The sequence below is a fragment of the Aotus nancymaae genome, unplaced genomic scaffold, assembly GCF_030222135.1.
Source record: "Aotus nancymaae isolate 86718 unplaced genomic scaffold, 86718_ANA_hifiasm-v0.15.2.pri h1tg000033l, whole genome shotgun sequence".
In the NCBI taxonomy this organism is placed as follows: domain Eukaryota; kingdom Metazoa; phylum Chordata; class Mammalia; order Primates; family Aotidae; genus Aotus; species Aotus nancymaae.
The window spans coordinates 5,133,962-5,151,938 of record NW_026988447.1 but is presented as its reverse complement, the minus strand read 5'-3'; the positions used below and the strand labels follow the sequence as shown (position 1 = coordinate 5,151,938).

General features: G+C 33.6%; 1 protein-coding gene across 5 annotated transcripts in view; it reads right to left on the bottom strand.

Annotated features, from left to right (window-relative positions):
- Positions 1 to 17,683, bottom strand: part of FSTL5 (follistatin like 5) — an 832,703-nt gene extending 815,020 nt beyond the window's left edge. For all 5 annotated transcript variants that reach the window (XM_021666691.2, XM_064383772.1, XM_064383775.1 and 2 more), the window contains exon 1: positions 17,244 to 17,683. The gene's annotated coding sequence lies outside the window, so the exon portion shown is untranslated. The remainder of the gene's footprint in view (positions 1 to 17,243) is intronic.
- Positions 17,684 to 17,977: the final 294 nt, after the last annotated feature.

The window sequence follows — 17,977 nt, the reverse complement described above, 5'->3', positions numbered from 1 at the left end:
CTATGTATTTATATATTTATCTATAAATCTATGCATATATTTCTCTATCCACCTGAAGAATATTTCCCTTTTAACTGAAACATCCATGTCACTTTGGAGTGAATCTAGTCCAATAGAAGGTTCAAATATAAAATTTCCTTTCTAGAGTAAATTCCTTAATACTGTACTAACTGGTCACTATATCTATAGCTAAAATAGCCTTTTTATAACATACTTTTATGTCTCATTTTTAAATTTTATAATAGTTTTAGATTTACAGAAAAGTTGCAAAGATGTATTAGTTATCATATGCCCTATTGTTAACATCTCATGTTACTATGATACATTTGTCACAACTAATAAACCAGTGCCAATACTTTATTACTAACTGAGGCACACCTTATTCTGAGTTTCTGTTTTACCTAATGTCTTTTTTTTCTTTTTTCTTTCTTTTTCTTTTTCCTTTTTGTAAGAGGAAGTCTTGATCTGTTGCCCAGTTGTGGATCACTGGATCTTGACTCACCACAACCTCCGTCTCACAGGTTCAAGCCATTCTCCTGCCTCAGCCTCCCGAGTAGTTGGGACTACAGGTGCACACCACCATGCTCCGGCTAATTTGTGTATTTTTAGTAGAGACCAGGTTTCACCATGTAGGCCAGGCTGGTCTTGAATTCCTGACTTCAAGTGATCTGCCCACCTCGGCCTCCCAAACCACTATTACAGGCTTGAGCCACCACGCCTGGCCCTAACGTCCTTTTCTTTCCTAAGATCCCATACAGGACATAACATGGCACTTAGTTATCATGTTTCCGTAGGCTCTTCTTAACTATGATGTCACTTGTTTCCTTAATTTTATTTCTTCAAAATTTTATAATTATTCTTATCCAAGAATTCATTTCTAAATTTAGCTCTTATTTCTCTTTAGTTCACATTCTCTAACTTAACATAAAAATACTGCTTTTCAAAAAATGTCCATCAAGTTCAACATCAAGAAGCATTTCACAAGAAGCTGTCTTTACAACAGGAGAAAGGTGGATTTTAAATCTACAATTTTTCTTTCATGCTTGATTTTTTAAAGTATGGCCAATAACAAAAGCTGTAAGATTTATTTGTAGTACAGAATTATACAATGGCTGTATTGCTATAAGAGAATAAACAGCACTTTGGGAGGCAGAGGTGGGTAGATCACGAGGTCAAGAGATCGAGACCATCCTGGCCAACATGGTGAAACCTCGTCTCTACTGAAAAAAAAAATACAAAAATTAGCTGGGCATGGTGGCGTGTGCCTATAGTCCTAGCTACTTGGGAGGCTGAGGCAGGAGCATTGCTTGAACCCAGGAGGCGGAGGTTGCAATGAGCCGAGCTCGCGCCACTGCACTCCAGCCTGGCACCTGGCAACAGAGCGAGACTCTGTCTCCAAAAAAAAGTGAGGGAAAAAGAAAATACAAAATAGAGTGATAAATCCTCATAAAAGTCACATTTTTGTATACTGTGTAAGTAACAGTTCTCCTTGAGATTAGGTCACTGTGTTCTCTTTCAAGAGGCTTTCCAGAAACATTTTTGTTTGTATTGGTTCCTTAGTTTTTCTACTTTTTGTTCATTTATATCCATAAAATTGATGTTTGGGCCAGGCACGCTGGCTCAGGCTTGTAAGCCCAGCGCTTTGGGAAGCCTAGAGGGGCCTATCACGATGTCAGGAGTTCGAGACCAGCCTGACCAACATGGTGAAACCTCATGTCTACTAAAAATACAAAAAAATGATTGGGCATGGTGGCGGGCGCCTGTAATCCCAGCTACTTGGGAGGCTAAGGCAGGAGAATTGCTTGAACCCAGAAGGTGGAAGTTGCCGTGAGCTGAGACCGCACCACTGCACTCCAGCCTAGGCAACAGAGCCAGACTCTGTCTCAAAAATAAAAAAAAAATAATAAAAATTAATGTTTGAAATATGTAGACTACTTAGGTAAATAAGACATTTATACCTAGCCAACCAATCCATCTTTACTTACACCACAATCTGAGTTACATTGAATCTGGCAGATCACTAGTTAATATTTTGTGAAATTTGATATCTAAAACTAATAAATAAATACAATAACATGGAAGTTATTTGAACCTTCCCATGTTAGGTGAGTAGGTGAATAAATTAGACTATTCCAAGCTGGTTGACCAAATCTTCCCTCTGAATACCTCAACTAGTCTGTCACTGAAAAATTGTTAAACACAATCCAAAATAAACTGAGAAAAAAAATCCACTATTTGTAATTTTTAGTGTAATAATTATTGTGGCACCCTAAATTCCTTTTATGTCTTGAATTTGGACCTTTAATATATTTTCAATCATTATATCTGATATATTTGTGATTTTAGTGGGTCCTCAAATTTTAATATATCAACATAATGCTTTATTGAAAATGTACTTATCTGCATATTAATGGGTCTAAAGAACACCCACTGATTTAATTAAAAGTTTTAAAGATTATGTATATATACATTTATACATTACAAAAACAAATTTTCAAAATAATCATGATTCGAGTGTCCACTGTCTGTAATAAATTACATCTTTGTAGCTCATTCCCCCAAAAAGATTATTGTGTTAATCTTAACACAGGTAAGGTTACTTTGTAAGGTCTTCTAAATATGATATGAAATGTTCCAAAGTGTACGTGATTCATCACTATACTTTCTATTTTGGGAGTCAGGCATTATTAACCTGCATTTCAATAAGAAGTGATCACACAAACCATTTTTCAATGAATGTAAAATCTATAATTGTAAAAGAATTTTAAATACTATAGTGATTTCAATGGGTAAATTCTTCAGAAACACCAGATTTAGTAGGCAGCCTGAAAGGAATATACATAAAACAAGCAAGCAAGCAATCAAACAAAACGATGTGAGATTACTCCAGCCAAACTTTCTTGAGGAAAATTACTGCAAGGTCAAAACCAAAATGTTTTGTATGTGTGTGTCATTTACCATATGATCATAGCTCTGTGGCCCATAGAGTTTTAATATTCAAAGTTATTTTGAAAACACTCCCAAAAACAAAGTAGCTGAATGTTACCTGTTTAGAATTATCAACAAATCTGGGAGTGTTGAGTAATTGAAATGAAACTCATACAGAAGATTCTTCCCACTAAAAGTCAATGTATCTGGGTGCAGTGGCTTATGTCTGTAATCCGAGCACTTTGATGACTCAAGCCTGTAATCCAGGCTGAGTCAGGAGTTCAACACCAGCCTGGGCAACATAGAGAGACCTTCCCCACCAACTCTTCAAAATATAAAAATATTTTTTTAAAATTTAGCCAGTTGTGGTGGCTCACAAGCCTAGAGATCAAGACCAGCATGGGCAACACAGAGAGACCCCCATCCACAAATAAATCTAAAAAATAAAAAAAAAAAATTAGATCTGTGTGTTGTTGCATGTCTGTAGTTCCAGCTACTTGAAGAGCTAATGTGGATCAGCCCCTCACAGATTGCTAGAGCCCAGTAGGTAGAGACTACAGTGAGCTATGATCATGCCTCTACTCTCCAGCCTGGGTAACAGAGCAAGACTCTGTCTCTCAAAAAATAAAAAATAAAAATGTCAATGTAGATTCAATCAATTTGTCTATGTATTTGTATCTACATGTATATATACATAGATATAGATATAGATACAAATATATATATAAAAGACTTCTGAAAAAATATTTTTGTAGATATACATGTAGCTACAAATATATATATAACAGACTTCTGAAAAAATATTTTTGTTCCCGGTAGAAATGCTACCTTATGATTTTACTTAATTTGTAACTCAGTTTCAATACTATGTTCAGTTTGACATCTGCTACTGAGATAAAACATGTGGAGTATGCCTGAAATAGAAGTTTCACTATTCTGCCTTTTAGTGGTAAGATTTGAATGAAAAATAGATATATAACCACATTAATAAAATTAGTTTTATTTTTTCCTCTAAATGAGGGAAGTTTTTAATTAGTGGTAATTTTGTTTTTTGCTAACAGTTTAGAACTTATTAAAGAATATTAGATCATCAGGATTATAACAGAATAATATATTTTGTTTGGAATCATAGATATTCAAGATATAAGATATTTTGAAGAAATATTTACATACTTGAGAAGGCCAAGTGCTTCCTAGAAAAACATACTGGGCCTTATGACTTTTAAGGAAGACTTTACACACTGAAGAATAATCAATTTACATGGAAAATATAACAGTAAAGTCACAGAGTTCTTAATACAAAGAGAAACATGCGCACTTCCTGTCTGAGACAATATGGTCTGTAATCTCTCAGAAATCTTGATTTCAGCTTGGTTCTACCCTAAAAGCTCTTCTAAACTTTTATCAAAATAACTTAATAGTGTCTAGAAATGTGTCTGAGGTACAATAATTGTTCAATACACAATTATTATTATTCTATACCATCTATTTTCATTGATTCCGTACAATCAAGCTATGATTCTTTTAAGATAAGTCAAAATATATAAAGAAATGTTACAACAGAATTACTACCAGAAAAAAACATTAAAACGTGAAACTCACTAATAAGTAAATGTAAATAAAAATCCAGAGTGCATTTTTACTCTTAACAAAATTATAGCACCCACCACTATGGTTAAATAGTATCTCAACCATTACTAGGTTTAATCCTCATAACAAATAATATGACAATAGCTATTCCTGTCACTTAAAAGCGATCATGTGATTTTTACCAGATAATTCAACTTCTGAGGAAATGTTATAATAATAAAAGCATAATTTAATTTCAAATATACATTTCAAAAGCTTGTAGATCACTAGACATTTATATAAAAACTGCATACCAAATAAGCAAATTTTGCTAAATTTGGCTTCATGTAATCTCAATAAATCACATGTGCTGCTATTAAATTTAAATTTCATATAGGAAAAAAATCAACTAATTACAAAAATGCCGTTATGGAGAAATCCATTAATTTAGTATGAAATCAGGAATGAATAACACTATCAAGATGAAGTTATGTTAAATCATTAGAAATACAGTTTTGTTTCTTTTTCCATAATGCTCCAATGGAGGTTTTCAACTGAATCATTAGGACATATATTATACTCTTTGTCTCTGATAAAAACAAAAAAAGAAAAAATTTTAATTGGAAAAAGTTTTTAAATTAGCAGGTTTTATATTTTAAGCAGGATGTTTAAAGATCATATAACAACATCCCAATCAAAAATAACTTGAGATAGTTTTTATTTTCAAATACGTGAGGTATATAAATGTGGGACATGGTTCTTGGTGTGCAGTTGCTAACTGTAAACATCCTGTCTGTTTAACAGTTTCTGAAGACTGATATGCTTTAACTTTGTGCCAGTTTTAAAAGTTTGAAAGGTTCTGAAGTAGAGCAAAAAATAATGGTTAAGTCCATTGTAGTTGAACTAAACAGCAAAATTTTAGGATATGACCTGGCTTATTCTAAAGACTACCACAGATTGAATTTAAGCCTGCTGGTGATTCACAGAAGTCTCTTGTATACTCGGCATCTTGTCACATTCTATTTTCTGGATCAAGAACCCAGTGTTAAGATCTAAAACCTGGGGCAGTAAAAGCCTGAGTATCACATAGCGGGGTTTCCATAGTGTCCATTTATAAATCAAATCCATTTAAGGCCAATAATAAATAGGACACAGCAATTTTAAGAGCGACAGTGTGGCTTCTCCATTTAAACAATTCTGAATTTTGCAACTTCAAAAGGTTACTTTGTGCTTGAAAATACCTTTATTTGCTCTACCTGAAGACTATTTTTGAGGCAAAACACAGTGGCACTAGACGGCCAGAATCAGAATATCCTTAATCCCTTCTTGAGCTCCCTCTGCTGATTTTTAGACAGTTTTTAACTTAAGCGAGATGTTCAGCAAAACATGTATAATTAACTAGAAGTCCAGTAGAGTGCTAGCATCTGGAGCAGGTTTCACAGCTGGGCACACAGTCCTACTACAGACATTATCAATTAAGTTGTACTATTTGTGCAGAGACAGGGAAACAAACTGAATGAAAGCGCTTCGACTTTCTCAGGCCTCAGGACATGCAGAGAAATCGGGCACTGACTGAAAGAAAATAAACAGTTGCAGAGGGTATTAATTTGAAATTGTTGTTGTCATGAATTGCAAATAAGTAGACTTTACATGCAAAGCATTTTCTAAAAACTTTCTCTTCAGGTTTTAATTGTTTTTACCCCAATTAATTATAGCTTTATTAGAATTCTTACCAAGGAAATAATTCAGGAAAATCTTCGGCACAATTCATGTATTTCTTTCAAGTCTTATTTTCTTTGTAAGTGCACTAACTTTTGATACTCTGCCAAGAGATTGAGATATTGTGTGCACTTAATTTTTGCACTTATTTTCTAAAGGTATAGATGTATTTTTATTACTATTATTTTCTTTTGCTTTTTTCCTACATAGTCCAACAATGTCACACTATTTGAATAAAGAAAATGCAATTACATAATAGCAAACCGTCACTGTAGTTTCTCAAGCATGTGCACAAACCCAAAAGGCATTCTAAGCATTTTTCTTTCCCTAATAACGCCATAGTGTCTGGGATAATGAATCATTGATATAAATACCAGCTCACTCAATCATTGCCTTAAAGGAACATACATTTTAGAACACTTAAATTTTTGATGAAAAAATGTGAAGTTCTAAACAAATAAACTGCACAATGCTAAAAGGGTCTAAACATATACTCAGAAATCAGCTTTAAGTCCCAGAATTTAGTTGCAACATGCTCTGTATAGTATGCCTAAAAGTGGAAAGAAAAGAAAATAACCTAATTAACATATTTCAAATGCACTGTAGTGCTAAACAAAAATGGAAGCTAATTTTCATTAACAAGAAAACCACAGAAAGTAATTTTTTTTCCATGATATGTGCCTTCTGGTTTTTCCCAACAATTTGGCATTTAAGACTGAATAGAATTTTACAAATTGAAGTTCATTCTAGAGGATTTTAAGGTATTATATCGAATCAATACTAGATAATCATAAAGTTCTATTTTGTGAGTAGATGTTCAGTAGTCAACATTCTCCCACTTGAAACGTATTGATTTCTTACTGGATGATAAGCTCTTTTTTAAAGTCCCTGGGGCTTACTAATATCACATTTTCTCAGTTATAATTATGGATAAAACATTCACACATTTTAGAATGATAAGGAATGTTCACCTTAATCGGAAACTACTTAATGAGTTCCTCAGAATGACATGAAGTTGGAACACATGATGACTCCTATCTTAGGTAGCACTCTTACTCCTTAGTAATACTTTACCTATTTTACTTTTTCCCTGAATACTTATCAAAGCCAGACATTGTATTTTACTTTGGCCTTATTAGTTTGCTTATTGTCTATCTTGCCACCGAGAGGGTAGGGCAGGTACTCTGTCTCTCTCTACCGAACCCCAGCACCCAGTAGGTATTTAATATATGTATCGAAACAATTTATTTCTCTTACAATAACTATAATCTGTTTTTGTTTGTTTGCTTAGGCTGAGTTTTGCTTTTGTTGCCCAGGCTGGAGTGCAATGGCATGATCTTGGCTCACTGCAACCTCTGCCTCCTGGTTTCAAATGATTCTCCTGTATGAGCCTCCCAAGTAGCTGGGATTACAAGTGCCCCACACCACACCTGGTTAATTTTTTGTATTTTTAGTAGAGATGGGGTTTCACTATGTTGGCCAGACTGGTCTTGAACTCCTGACCTCATGTGATCCGGCCACCTTGGCCTCCCAAAGTGCTGGGATTACAGGCTTTTGCCGCCATACCTAGCTAAAATGCTATAATCTTAATAATACTGTTAAAAGCATTGTTTATAAAAGAATAAAAAATTGAATTTATCTATGAGTTAGTTATTTTTATTTAGCTTTTGTCAAGATGAAATTGTTTTAGTTCTACGTAAAAGATATAAGTGCAATGGCTTTTTCTGTATAATTAATGTTAGTAAAAAGTAATTGCGCAATAATGTACTGATCTTTAGACTACATAAATAAGAAAAAATTATCCATAGCACATAAATCTTCTTTTGAGGATCTTTTGAACATGACATTTTTTTCAAATGTTGAAGTGTTTTTAAAGTAAATCTAAAATACATCTGCTGCACTTTTCCTAAATAGCAAGTGTAAAATGCCATGTGCACTTTCTGTGTAATAATTATATTGTCTGTTAAGGAGCATACATATAATATTAAATACAAGTTTCTGATTTGCATGAAAATAGTCCATGTTGCATGCAATAAGATCATAATAAAATATCCTTTGTGTGGCTCTCAGTTAGGCAGAGACCAAAGTTAAGAATGGGAAAACACAGCAGATTACCAAACTCTAATAACAAAAACCATTATCCAAATCCATCGGCATAAAGCTACTATAGTTCTACATGTATGAAGCATTATGTGATATAAGTAAGTATAAAATGAGAATAAAATCCAATGAGAATCAATTAATTTACTTATATATGAAGTAATTTTAAACTTTTTAAATTATGCATTTTTTTACACACACAAGTTTCTAGGCTTCTTCCTATAAAAGGATTAATTAGGAAGAACAGCCTATGACACATTAAAAAATCCAGAAGCAACTCCAAACTGTCTACTACACAGTTTAGGTCATAAATTTAGGGTTAGAAAGGAGAGCTCAGTGGCATTCAAGCAATAAAGACTAAGGTTTAAGTAAAACTTTAACCAGGTGCATTAGGCAGAATGCCGCATGAATCCCAATGACATACTCTTGTATAATCACCTCACCTTGTATATAGGCAGGACTCATATCTCGCTTTTGGCCAATAGAACATGGCAAAGGTAATGTGCTATTGCTCTTGTGGTCACATTATATGGCAAAAAGGAAGGGATTTAAAGATGTAAAGTCTCAAATCAGTTAACTTCGTGTATATCAAAGGGAGATTAGTCTAGCTGGGCCTGACTGGATAAGTGAGACTTTAAAAGTGGGGTTAGAGGTCAGAAATAGATACAGTCAGATTAATTCTTCTGCTGGTCTTGAAGAGACAAGTCTCCATGAGTTCTCAGCTGCGAAGAAACAAATCCAGCCAATGATCCTGAGCCTCAAATAAAAACCCAGGCGGAAACCTTGATAGTGAGGTCCTGAGCAGAGGAGCCAGCTAACCTGTACCCAGACTCATAGTTCATGTAAACTGTGAGATAATAAATGTTTATGTGGCTATGTGATAATTTGTACATCACAACAGAAAACATACATATGTTTTAAAAAAAGTGAACAGTTTGGTGAGATCCAAGGTGACACTGACATGACATTTACTTCAACAAAAAGTACAGCAACTCTGAGAATCACACGGGAGAACAATATGCTCTCACACTATAAGAACATTTCACAGAATGCAGAGGAGTGGGATGCAAACTGGGATTCTTGAAAGTCCAAGAGTCCAGACAGGACATTGTGTTTATACAGAGGTAAGAAACTACTCTATGCTTTACATTTTAACTTATCTTTGTTTCACATATGTGCATTTCACATATCAGAAAATGGAAAAGCAAATTGACTACTTACAGGGTGTAGATGCAAACAGAAGAAACTTTAAAGCAGCAGAGTGTCAACTTAATGTAAAAATTAGAGATCTAGTGATGATTTCTGAACACAGTGGCATTTTAAAGCATATTTTAATCAAGAGAAATCCAGAGAAAATATGAAATCTGTAAGAGCAGGGCATAAAGACAAGGATCTGATCATGCAGTTGACTTCAGACAAAACTTGATCTGAATCTCAGCTCTGTGGACAACACCTTAAGATGTGGTTTCAGAAGACATACAAACATGAAAAAATGTTCACTAATCATCAGAGACATGCAAATCAAGCCACAATAAGACACTATCTCGCACCAGTCAGAATGGTTATTATTAAGTCAAAAAACAACAGATACTGGTGAGGCTGTAGAAAGAAGTGAAATCTTATATGCTATTAGTCGCCATATAGATTACTTCAGCAACTGTGGAAAGCAGGTTGGAAATTTCTCAAAGAACTTAGAACTGAACTATAATTTGTCCCAATAATGCAATTACTGGGTATATAGCCACAAGGAAATTAATCATTCTACAAAAAATATATATGTACTGGAACGCTCATTGCTGCACCATTCACTATAGCAAAGACATGAATTCAATCTAGGTGTTCATCAATGGTAGATTAGATAAAGAAAATGTGGTACACTTATACCATGTAATACTATGCAGCCATAAAAAAGGACAAGATAATGTCCTGTGCAGGAATGTGGATGCAACTGAAGACCATTATCCAAAGCAAATTAACACAGGAACAGAAAACCAAGTACTCCATGTTCTCACTTATCAGTGGGAGTTAAATATTGTATACACATGGACATAAGGATGACAATAACAAACACTGGAGACTACAAGAGTGGAGAGGTAAGAGGGAGGCAAGGGCTAAAAAAGTAATTATTGGGTTCTATGCTCAGTACCTAGGTAACGGGATCACTCATACCCCAAACCTCAGCATCTATGTAAAAAACACGCACATATATCCCCCGAATCTAAAATGAAAGTTGAAAAATAAATTAACTTTTTTTTTTAAAAAAAGATGGTTTTCCTATATGTACATTGCATATAAAATGAAACTGTTTTTATAAATGCTTAAGACTATGCACGGCATATTATGAATCACCAGAAATTTTATCTCATTAATTATTATTACAGCAGGAAGAAACAGGAATAAGAGACACTAGTGTAAAGAATGTCAAAATAATTCTGTCTCAGTTTGGACAGTCTGGGTCAAGGTTAAAATATTAAGAGAAAAAATAAAGAATTGGGAATCAGATAAAACTACATAATAAAGTGAGGGATGTTAAAACTTGTGTACCTGCTGCATATCATATAGGAAGAATGATGTAATTTTTAAATATCTGTAGATTTTCAGACCAGAGAAAATTGAAAGAGAATTTGCCATTAACTGAATGGCAGAAAAAAATAGAATAGGGGATCATGTTAGGGATGAGCTCATGAGTTCATGGGGTTTGTGCTGTCACCATGAAATCAGAGTTAAAATGTCCAGCAGACCTTTGTAAATACATTAATGGACTTCAAATCTGGGTCAGAACTACAGGTTTGTAGAATATCTGTGAAGAGATGATTATTGTAGCTGTTAGAGTGAATGGACTTCCCAGGGCTCCACAGAGAATGAGGAACAATGAATTCAACAAATAGTATACACAATTTCATAAAAATTTCAAGATTAAAAACTTTTATGCCAGACTTCATGTCAAAAGTGAAACATTAATTATTGCAAACCAATATATAAAATATTAAATAAAAGGCCGTATATGCTTTCCATTTTAAAGTTAAACTTTCTTAACAAAATAAAGCTTTTCTATCTCCTTTGGGATCCATTCAGTAAAGACAACAAAAACTTGTATAATGAGGATTCAGTAGGGAGTCTGATGCAACTTTCTGGCTCACCTGGAAGCTGTGTTATAATTACTGCAAACAGCAGTCACCTCTTCTCTTTCTATCACCCTAAATGCTATATGAAAACAAAGAGCAACAGCTAGTGGCCAATATTTCCCTTTACCTCAAATATAATTAGATAGAAACAATAGAATAAAATATTTAATGTTTCCAAAGCCTTCAAGAGCCCACCTTAGATTACTTCCTTGGTATTGTGCCTCAAATGCAGACATTTGTTTTGATTATTTTATTTAATCTTGATTTAATCTCATAGACTATTCAAAATTTTAGTAGCTAACTAATCTTAAAGATTACATGTGAATAGCAGTTGATACTACAAATGCTGATTTCTCAAAATGGTCTAAATTTCACCAAGTGTTTGAATTTGATCTCCTACTGGACTTTTAAGGGAAACGAGAAAAACAACTTGAATTCCTAGGAAACATTAATTACTCTATTCTATTGTTTCTTATGGTGTTTGAGGCGCCAAGGGAAACATTGGGTGGTGCTAATATTTTGAATATTCTATGACATCAATTAATGTAGCATCTTTATAACATTAAATACAGAGGAAAAACTCCTTAAGGTCTTTGGTATTATGCATTCTAAAGTGTATGTACTAAAGAATATAGGCTATAAAATAATTTCAATGACTTAATTAAGGAATAGTTAGGGAAATAACAAGAGACATTTACATATAGTAAAGAGATTATCACAGTTAAAAAGCTTAGTTTTGAAAATGACATAGCTAATTGGACTTTTGATTTAAATAGAGGTATTAGACATGTACAGTGTAGCTTGTAAACTTGGTTTGATTCCCTAAGTCACCTGTTCCTAGTTGTGTGACCACAAGATACAGTGGTGTGGAGATCTGATGTGAGTTTCTGCTTTCTCAAATTAATGTGAATAATTAAGAAATAAATAATATCAATATTTTCAAAGCCATGTAAATGTTACATAACTTAATATGGGTAAAATGGCCTGATATCAATAAATACATATGAATACCTATTAATACTTTGAATAGTTTCTCTGTCTATCTTATTCTCTTCCCAGATGAAAAAGCAAATCTAGGATCAAAGACCAAATGGCAAAATATCAATAGACACTCCATTATGAAGCAACCAATATTTTTTACTAGTAGCAACTCACTGGTTCTTTTTCTTTAGAAATATGAAGGCCCAGACTCCTCAAACCTAAGTGAGGCAGCTCAGAGTCTGACTGACTGTAGAGTCACAACCATTGGTGGGGCTTTGAGAAAAGGGGCACGTAACTACAGAGGGCAGGTAGGCATTTGTGTTTTCATGTAAGGACTTTTACTTTTAGGGTTTTAGAAGTTTTTTAAAAAAATAATAACTCAAGAGACAGTAAAACAGTATCTAATGTGTTTTGTGGGGGTGATCCAACTAACAAACGTAAATTACTTCCATTTCATCATCATCTTTGGGGAATACAGTTCAGGTGTATATGTTCTAATTGCTATTGTGTGTATGTCTTAATTGCTACCTTGGTGCTATATTAACAGAGAAAATACATCAGTAAAGTAAGTTTCTCTATTACAATATATGTTTAAATACAACTTAATGAAGAAGTATTTTTAAATCGTTTGCTTTAGAATTGTTAGTTGTGAGATGAACTAGTTATGAGTTGAAATAATATTTTATGTATTGACCTGCAAATGAACTCACTAAGCAACCACTTTGCTTTAGAGAATTACATAATTTGATACCAAAAGCCACACTAAATTAATATTAATTACTTGATTTTAAACCAAGAAAGTTCAGAATGAAATTGTTCTCCTATTTCACCACATCTATGCATGAAAACATTAATAAACAAGGAATAAAAATATATTATGTGCAGGGATAACCAGGCTCTGTTCCACAAAGGGGTATGGCTTACTACCTGAAGATTTGTAGGAAGTAAACCTGATGTTTTACTTTTATAGACAGTAATTTTCAAATCCTTCATCAGAACTCTTATTTTCTCATAATTAATGTGATGCTATAAACTCTTCATTATGTACACATCCATTTTGTTTTTTATTCCTGGCAAATTTTCATTTTCAATTGTTCCTTGCTTTGCCAATCAGCATGAGAGGTTCTAAATGTCATTTTCATGCCAAAGAAGCTGGTATGCGCACAAGCATTCTAGCCAAAATAAAAAAATAGCAGTAATTAGAAGACAAATTTACCCCTAAAAGTTATATATTGTATTACAGCTTATTATCTAAATTATTTTGTAGTAAGTAGCATGTCTTTAACTTGCATGTTCTAGGTCATGCCTCTTGCATGTTCACTGTAGAGTATAATTTACATATAGATGCATATATACATATATGTGTTAATATATATGTACATACATATATTCGTACATACACACTTATGCTATTATTTAATTCATCCCCTTTCAGAAAACCCATTGGAACTCTGAGTGTATCAAAACATGATCCCATCCATTATAATAATATTAATTCCTCAATACTAAGGTGATTTAAAACACAAAGGGACCAATTGCTTTGCTGCATGGTTACCGATTTAATTGGAAAATTAGGATATTTCCACAAGCTAACCTTAAGTAGACTATACCCAAAAGACATTGGAGGTGTTGAAGCAGTAGGTGATTACATCTGTTTGGTAAAGGATAATTGGTCATTTGACTGTTACAATAATGCTAACAACAGGAAGCATTTTTTCTAGCTTATTATTTCACAAGAGTCTTTGGAGCTTCATAATATATTAAGTAGTATAAAATATGAGAGATAATATGGCAATTTTGGGCAAGTTATGAAGTACTAATAGATGTCATTGAAGACCTTTAGGTCTCATTGATAAATGAGATTTTAATATTATTTTTTAAATGGTCATTATTCAAATAAAATTATCAATAAATTAGTAGGCAAATAACTTCTTAAATATCATTTTAAAAGGTATTTTTAAAATTTTTTCAAACTTTTCAGAGTAAGTAAGACTAGTATTTCTCTATTGCCCATGTTAGTAAATCGAAAACCAAAAAAAAAAAAAAGAAAGAAAGCAAGAAAGAAAGATAAAGCAATATATAGCCTTGATAACGGAAATTCCAAATTGATCCACCTTTATCTTAAATCTCACAAAATATAAACAGGAGTTCATCTTATTTGTAAGGAGAAACAATTTATTTACAAATTTCATTTTTGACTCAATTTCTTTTTGTTTGATTGATGAACCTTATGAGATTGAGAAACAAGAAAGACAGATCTAGTATGTCATGTAATACGTAATTAAATTATTTTAATAATTTTCTATAGACTTCAAGAAATTCATCATTTTTCTGCAAACAGTGCTCCATATATTTGCAGTGTGTCTGTAATGAAATGAGTTAATGTCTTAACAAGCCATCCAGTGTTGTGTTACTGAATAGTCCTTTATATTTTACATGAATTCATTATAACTCCAAAATATGGTCATTTCTTTGTGGATCAAAGACTTAATAAGGGGCCATCACATTTGAATACCTTTCATAAGTGTCTTTAAAGTTGGCAGTTTTATTAGTTTCAGTGGGAATCTTGTTCTGCATTTAAATAGTGTCCCCTATATGCTAAAGTTGGACTTATGATGGGAATCCAGTTTAACTTATTTCAGGACTAAGATACAAAAGCTAAATGTATAGAAAAATCAGAAAAAAAAAATGATTCTAACATTTTAAACTTGCAATCTCATCAACTCAACCTTTGGTTAGTATTGCCAGTAGCTTAGTTTGACTTTAGTGTTCAGCTATGTTACTGTTAGATGAAACACTAAATTTCATCTGAAAGAATTCCAGATATTGGTACTACCAGGTAAATGTTTATACTTGAGTAAAGACGTATATCTTGGAAAACTTTGTGCAAACGGAAGTCAATGACACACTAAGATACATTTTGAGTAAATACAATGTTTATATATTATACTGCCTTTCAAATAAGTTATAAAATTAAGATATATATTAATGTTTCAAGATAATAAATAAAATGGAAAATAAAATAAGCCATAATTCTGTTAGAAATTTCACAGTCTATTTATACCAATATAATTAGTTTTAACAAGAAAATTTCAAAAATTGTAATAGTAAAGAATGATTCTTTGTATATTTAAAGGAGATTGTGTTGTATAAATTTCCTAGCTCAGAGTTTTATAAATTCTGTTTTGCCTTTCTACCCAATCCAGGCTTTCAAAATTTGTATGAATATTTAATTTAAGATCACATGACTGACATGAATCCTACAAAGAATATCTGTTTAGGGTAAAGGATGTGAACAACTTAAAAAGATTTACATTTGACCTCTAGTATTTGCAACAATATGCATTTCTTGTGGCAATCACTCTCTTGTAGGGCTGTGTAGTAAATACAATGAAAAATATCTACCTAGAGGGCTTATTTTAAATCATGAAATTCTAAAGCTAAACTTCATCCTAGTAACTCTAATGCAACTAGAGTAGAAATTTTATATTTTGAAATATACAAATATTTAAACTTAACTTAGTGTACTCCTACTGAAAAGCATAGCTCTAATCAGTTGAATAATACTTATTAAGTATGAAACAGCTTTATTTTTAACTCATTCCTATTAATATTGGACATGTACTTGCAACCTAAACTCTCTCTTTCTTGAATGTAAGGGAAATACCCCCCCACCCCCATGCTTTTCCAGCCATCATTTATACTTAATCTAATGTCACTAAACGACATAAATGAGAGACCATAATTCCATTTATCAGGCAAACCATCACACCTGTCAAATAAAGTCATGAATAGTAATAAGAAATACAAAGAGCACAGGATAAACTTCTATCATTTAATAATTGCTCACTATGAGAAGTACTGTTCAATCGTTTTCCACACTGAATTCTTTCTCTGTACACACCCAGAACACACAGCCAATTGACAAAAGGAACATAGCTTCAAAAGAAAATCTTCTAAGTAGAGAAAAGCTCTCTGTTAAGCACGCAAGAGGTTAAACATTGCTGAAATAGTGAGACATTTTCTCAGCCCATGCTTCCCAGTTCCATTCAATTACCAACAGCACAAGCGACTATAATACAAGCTAATACTGTATTATTAAATCAGAGCTTCCAATTTATATCCACCTCTAACCTGAGGGGGTGGAAAGGGGATGACATTTACTAGTCAATAGCAGAACAAACAGCCCCCAACTTGAAAATACACATGACCTTGGGGTGTGGAATTATCAGAGACTGAGTTTCGCAAGTTTTATTTGGCTCTACTGCATAACAACACAAGTAAATGGACCCAGCATGATATAAATGTTCCTGTCTCTACTCCTCCCTTCCAAAAAATGTTTAGAGAGCTCTGCACTTTGAAGTCTATGCTTTAGATATAGGAAATAATATTGATGATTAACCAGAGATTAGTCCACTCAAATAATTATTAGATTATATTTGTTCTAAACAACTTGTTGGTTGATTTATTTAATATCATTTGCTTATATATTTGGGGATTTTCTTGAATGCTTCCTTTCCCTTGAACCCTGCTGGAAGTATTCCTCTAAAATATTTATATTTATAAAGCAAGATATAACGTGATGACATTAACTTCACAAAAAACAAAGCTCTCAAACTTCCCCTCTAGAATTTAGTGCATAATCACTAACAGTTGATCTTGTAATAATAATTATAGCAATTATTAAAATATTTTTGCAATCATTGCCAAAAGTCCAATTTCAAATTATAAAAATAAGCATAACTTGTCTTAAAATTTTTGTATAGCAGTCTGTATTTCTCCCCCACTTGTAATCATTTATAACAATATTCTTTTTCTTACCTTATTTTAACAGTCACAAAAGTCCCCCAGAAAGATTCCTAAACGCTGTGGAAATATAAATCACAATTAAAAAAAAAAAAAAAAAAAAAACTAAAAAGATCGTCTTATCCGGGAAAAAAACAAAACAAAACAAAATAGTTTGGTCTAAAACTATAGAAATCTCCAAAGTCACGCTTGAATGAGCGCCCAGGTGGCAAACAGAGGACTCTCTCCCACGTCCGATACCACACTCCTTTGTCAAGTTGATATGGGTCCTGTTTGTGAAGCGGGTCCCACAGGGAACAGAGGGTGCAAGAGGGCGTTGCCTCCAGGTGCTGGAGCAACTGGTCCGCTCGCGTCTCAGGTTCAGCACCGACAGCACAGTGGACAGTACCAGCGCCTCTCACCTCCAGTTTGTCTCAGTCACTGAACCAGGCTGATTCTCGCTCCTCCTCCCTAGGCAGGAGCTGCTGCCACTCAACCCGGGGGTGCCCCGCCCCCACCATCTGACGTAACTGTTTTGCATATCAACTCGCAGAGAGGTGAGGGGCCGCCCCCTTGACTGGGCTTCTGCTAGGGTCAGCTGCGGCAATCGAGGTGACAAAATCCAGACTTAAGGTCAGCGTGGGCATCTTTGACTTCAAGGTGTATTCTCAACCAGTCCAGTAGAAACTAAACGCTTTGGCGGTGCTGGAGCCTTTTCCTTCGCTGGGACTGCCGTTTCTGCACACTCTAGAGATCGCTGCGGGCACAGC